The sequence below is a fragment of the Sapajus apella genome, unplaced genomic scaffold, assembly GCF_009761245.1.
Source record: "Sapajus apella isolate SASKATOON/1434 unplaced genomic scaffold, GSC_monkey_1.0 scaffold4, whole genome shotgun sequence".
Taxonomy (NCBI): domain Eukaryota; kingdom Metazoa; phylum Chordata; class Mammalia; order Primates; family Cebidae; genus Sapajus; species Sapajus apella.
In genome coordinates, this window is record NW_022436944.1 from 51,889,349 (window position 1) to 51,895,385 (window position 6,037).

General features: G+C 41.3%; 1 pseudogene; it reads left to right on the forward strand.

The window, feature by feature from the left end:
- Window positions 1-5,339, forward strand: LOC116538188 (annotated as a pseudogene).
- The last annotated feature ends 698 nt before the right edge of the window (window positions 5,340-6,037 follow it).

Consider the following 6,037-nt stretch of genomic DNA (forward strand, 5'->3'; position numbering starts at 1 on the left):
ATGGTACCCACGCTTCTCCCGAAACCAGGGAAGTCTGCTGCGAGCTGTGATGACCGGGGTATAGCCAGCAGGTGTGGACAGCAAGCTAACCCAGAGAGGATCATTTACCAGACAGGGAAAGAAAAACAGGCTTTTCTTGTTTTTGAGCATGGGTTGTTGCTTTTGTCACAAATCTCAAAGAATTTGTGAGCTCAAAGAGACCTTAGAGACAATCTAATATAACATTCATTTGCAGGAATGGAATAGAGCGACCAATCCCTCCTGGTTTAGCTGGGACTGCCCCAAATTTAGCACTGAAAGTCCTGCCATATCCCAAGGAAATCCCCCAGTCCCAGGCAAACCGAAGAGGCTGTACCTTCTACAGAAACCACAAACCCATTAGCAGTTACTCCTTGTCCTCCCTGCCCCCAGCTGCTGGCAGCCATTTATCTACTTTCTGTCTCTACTGATTTGCATATTCTGGAAAGTTCATATAAATGGAATCCCACAATATGTGGCCTTTTGTATCTGGCTCATCTCACTTAGCATGTTTTTAAGTTTCATTCATGAAGTAGCAGGTTCACAAACTTCATTTCTCTTTATGGCTGAATAATACTCCCTTCTGTGGCTTTACCACCCTCATCTGTTGATGGACATTTGGGTCATTTCCACTTTTGGGCGAGTATGAATAACAGCTCCTGTGAACATCTGTATGCAGGTTTTGTGTGGGCATATGCCTTTCATTTTCTTGGGTACACACTAAGTGGAATTGCTGGATCATATGGTAACTCTATGTTTAACATTGTGAAGAACTGCCAGACTTTATTAAAGTCTCTGTATCATTTTATGTTTGCACCAGCGCAAATACGAAGGTTCTAATTCCTCCATAGCCTCACCAGCACCTGTTATTATCTACCTTTTGATTCTAGCCATCCTAGTAGGGGTGAAGTAGTATCTCATTGTGGTTTAGATTTGCATTTCCCTGATGATTAATCATGTCGAATATCTTTTCATGTGCTTATGGGCCATTTGTGTATCTTTTTAGAGAAATGTGTATTCAGATCATTTGCTCATTTAAAAACTGGTTTATCTTTTTATTACTGAATTGTACGAGTTCTTACATATTCTAGATATAAGTCCCTTGTCAGATACATGATTTACAAATATTTTCTTCCATTCAGCGGTTTTCTTTTCATTTTCTGGAAGGTATCCTTGAAGCACAATAGTTTTTAATTTTGATGAAGTCCTATTTATCTGTTTATCTACTTTTTTTGTTGCTTTTGCTGTTGCTAAGAAACCACTGCCTAATCCAAGATCATGAAGATTTAAGCCTGTGCATTCTTTTGAGAGTTTTATAGTTTAACTCTCACATTTATTTAGGTATTCGCTCCATTTTGATGAAGTTCTGTATATGGCATGAAGTAGGAGTTCAATTTCAGTCTTTTGCGTATGGTTATCCTGTTGTTTCACCATCATTTATTGAAGAAACTTCCTTCTCCACCGAATGGTCTTGGCACCCTTTTAGAAAACAAGTTGACCACAGATGTATAAATTTCTGTCACGCTTCTCAATCCTATTCCACTGACCTATGTATCTATCCTTACACCAGTACCATACTGTCTGGCTTACTATAGATTTGTAGTAAGTTTTGAAATAGAGGAATGTGAGTCCTTCAGCTTAATTCTTCCTTGTTAAGATGGTTGTGGTTATTCTGGATACCGCGAATTTCCATATTTTTTTTTTTTTTTTAGTTTTTCTCATTACTGTTGGGTTTATTTTATTTTTAATTAATTTTTAATTGACAAATAAAAATAGTATATAATTATCATGCATAACATGTTTTAAAATACATATACATTATAAAATGGCTAAATTGAGCTAATTCACAAATTTATATGATTTTCAAGATCAGTTTGTTGATTTCTACAAAAAAATCCAGGTGAGATTTTGATAAGGACTGCATTGAAACTATAGATCACTCTAGGGAGTACTGCCGTCTGAACAATATTAAGTCTTTCAATTCATGGACATGGGATGTCTTTTCATCTCTTTAGGCCTTCATTAATTTCTTTCAGCAGTGTTTTGTAATTTGAGTGTTCTAGTCTTACACTTCTTATGTCAGACATTCCCAAGTATGTTACTCTTTTTGATACTATTATAAATAGAATTTTTAGATTAATTTCATTTTCAGATTGTTTAGTGCTAGCATATAGAAATACAATTGATTTTTTGATTTTTGTATATTGATTTTGTATCTTTGCCGAACTTGTTTATTAGTGCTCGTAATTTTTAGTGGATACTTCATAATTATATGAGTCGTATCTGCCAATAGATGACATAGAGTTTATTTCTTCCTTTCAGATCTAGATGCCTTTTATTTTATGTTATTTTCTAATTACTTTGTCAGTTAGTTGAATGTTGAGTAGAAGTGGTGAGCACATTCTTTTTTTTTTTTTTTTTTGAGACAGAGTCTTGCTCTGTCACCAGGCTGGAGTGCAGTGATGTGATATCGGCTCACTGCAACCTCTGCCTCCTAGGTTCAAGCAATTCTCCGACCTCAGCCCCCCGCAGTACTAGGACTACAGGTGTGTGCCACCATGCCCAGCTAAGTTTTGTGTTCGTAGTAGAGATGGGGTTTCACCATGTTGGCCTGGATGGTCTTCCTCTCTTGACCTCATGATCTGCCTGTCTCAGCCTCCCAAAGTGCTGGGATTGCAGGCTTGAGCCACCACACCTGGCCAAGCATAGACATTCTTATCTTGTTCCTGATTTTAGAAAAAAAAGCATTTGTCTTCCACCATTATCTATGAGCTTTCTTTTTGTAGATACCCTTTATCAGGTTTAAGAAGTTCCCTTCTAGTCCTAGTTGAGTGTTTTTGTCATGAAAGTATATTCAATTTTGTCAAATGCTTTTCCTGTGTCTACTGAGATGACCATGTGGCTTTTTTCAGTTTCCCTATTTATGTGGTATATTACATGATTTATTTTCATGTATTAACAACCTTATATTCCTGGGATAAATTCCACTTGGTCATGGTGTATAATTCTTCTATTTCACTGGTATTTTGTTAAAGGATTTTGACTATATTCATAAGGGATGTGGAGCTGGAGTTTTATTGAGTTGTCTCTGTTTGGTATCAGGGATAATACTGGCATCATAGAATGAGTTGGGAAATATTCCCCCCTCTAATATTTTTTGAAAGAGTTTGTGAAAAACTTGGCATTCATTCTTTTTCAAATGTTTGCTAGAATTCGCCAAGTGAAGCCGTCTAAATCTGGGGCTTTCTTTGTAAGTAGTTATTTGATTACTAATTCAGTCTCTTTACTTGCTATCATTGTCTTCATAGCATTCATCTTGAATGCTTACACAATACTGTGTCAGGTACAGTGCTAGAAAAGGGAAAGGGGCTAGATTCATTCATTTATGTGGGTTCTTTTAAAACACTTATTGAGTACCCCTGGTTGTGTTCTATGTTCAGCCCTGAAGCTACTAAGACAAACAAGGCAGCCACAGGAAGCTACCCTTAGGACCAGGGAGCGAACATGCTGATTTCAGATCAGAGTCTGGGTGGCCAGCTGCTGAGTGTGAGAGGAGACCCAGCAGTTCTTTCTCACTGGTGTTGGAGTCCTTCTTCGCTCCAAACAAACCAAGATGCCTGAGTCCTCTGGTACTTTGTAGGTTATGAAATGCTTTCACTTATAAAATTTCATTGCATTTCATCCTTACTTTGCAATTCAACTTTACAGGCGATCAGCAAAGTTCATGACCCCTCTTGCAAAAGAAGACAAAACCAATGTTCAGAGGTCAGTATGAATTCAAACTTGTAGAAAGTACTCGCCCCATGTAAGGCTGTAGGAGACATAGGAATGACAAGGTTCTTGCCTTCAAGCAGCTGTGAGTCTGAGACAGAAAGAGACAGGAAGTCAGACAGACATAACAATCTATGTTGGTCATTTCACAGCGTGAAATGGGGGCAGAGAGGAGGGGGTTCAGAAATGGTTTCGCCGTGAATGTGGCCCTTAAAATGTGGCTAGGAGCAACCTGGACGTTAGACCAGGAAATAACAAAAGTCATTCAGAACTAGGATGCCCATATGTCCTAGTTTCCCCAGAATAATACGTTTGCTTCTGTTGCCACAGTTTAAGTATCAGTAGCCCCCTTTTCTTCCTCTCAAAATACATGTTTGATCTATGCATGGTTTCAAAGCATTTCCCTAAACAATTGTTGTAATTACGAAGGAAAAAATGGTAACTTTACAGTAGAGAAATCTGGCAGATGCTTAATCCAGGAACCAAGATCAGTATCTTCACAGATGGTACCAATGGGCATCATGTGCGTCCTGTTAGGATGTGTGGAGAGCTTTCCATGCCACCCACAGAGGGGTCCAGACTGCGTTGTTCTGGATCTCCGCCGTAACTTAAAGGGAAACCTTTACAGTGTCTGGAGCCCTTGATGTCCTGCAAAGGAAGGAGGAGTGTGTCCTTAAGTTCCTGGCAGCAGGAACCCACTTAGGTGGCACCAATCTTGTCTTCCAAATGGAACAGTACATCTATAAAATGAAAAGTGATGGCATCTACATCAGAAATCTGCAGAGGACCGGGGAGAAGCTCCTGCTGGCAGCTCGTGCCATTGTTGCCACTGAAAACCCTGCTGATGCCATGTCATGTCCTCCAGGAACCCTGGCCAGAGGGCCGCGCTGAGTTTGCTGCTCCACTGGAGCCGCTCCAAATGCTGCCGCTTCACTCCTGGAACCTTCACTAACCAGATCCAGGCAGCCCTCCGGGAGCCACGGCCTCTTATGGTTACCGACCCAGGGCGGACCACCAGCCTCTCATGGAGGCATCTGAAGTTAACCTACCTACCATTGCTCTGTGGAACACAGATTCTCCTCTGCGCTAGGTGGACGTTGCCATCCCATGCGACAACAAGGAAGCTCACTCAGTGGGCTGATATGGTGGATGCTGGCTTGGGAAGTTCTGTGCATACATGGCACCATTTCCTGTGAACACCCGTGGGAGGTCATGCCTGATCTCTGCTTCTACAGAGATCCTGAAGAGACTGAAAAAGAAGAGCAGCCTGCTGCTGAGAAGCCTGTGACCAAGGAGGAATTTCAAGGTAAATGGACTGCTCCGGCTCCTGGGTTCACTGCTACTCAGCCTGAGGCTGCCGACTGGTCTGAGGTGTGCAGGTGCCCACTGTGACTATCCAGCAGTTCCCTGCTGAAGCCTGGAGCACTCAGCCTGCCACGGAAGACTGGTCTGCAGCTCCCACTGAATGGGTAGGAGCAACCATTAAGAACAGTCTTAAGCTGTTCTTCGCGGCTCTTAAGCAACATGGAAATAAGGTTGATGGAAACTAAACATCAGTTTCTAAAACCCATCAGTTTCTTTAAAAAAAAATTTTTTTTTAATGTGCTGAGAAGGGCCAGGCGTGGTGGCTCACACCTGTAATCCCAGTACTTTGGGAGGCTGAGGTGGGGAGGTGGGCAGATCACCTGAGGTCAGGAGTTCGAGACCAGCCTGGCTAACATGGTAAAACCCCATCTCTACTAAAAATACAAAATTAGCTGGCCGTGGTGGCATGCACCTGTAATCCCAGCTACTAAGGAGGTTGAAGCAGGAGAATCACTTGAACCTGGGAGGTGGTTGCAGTGAGCCAAGATCGCGCCACTGCACTATAGCCTGGGCGACAGAGTGAGACTCCATCTAAAAAAAAAAAAAAAAAAAAGAAAAGTGCTGAGAAGGACACAACAGCACTTTTTTGATATTGTTGCCAGAAATATCTAAACTGAATCTAATGACTAAGAAATATCAGACAAACACCAACTAAGGGACATTCCACACAACAATTGAGCCACAAAGCATGTGAAGGTCACGAGAAACGAGAAAGACTAAGGAGCCATTCGAGATTGAAGGAGACTAAAGAGAAATGACAACGAAATGCAACACATGGTACAAGATTATATCCTGAATGGAAAAAGAACGTATTAGCGGGCCGTGTGAAATCTGAATACTGCAGATTAGATAACAGCACTGCTATTAATGTAGAAGGTCCTTA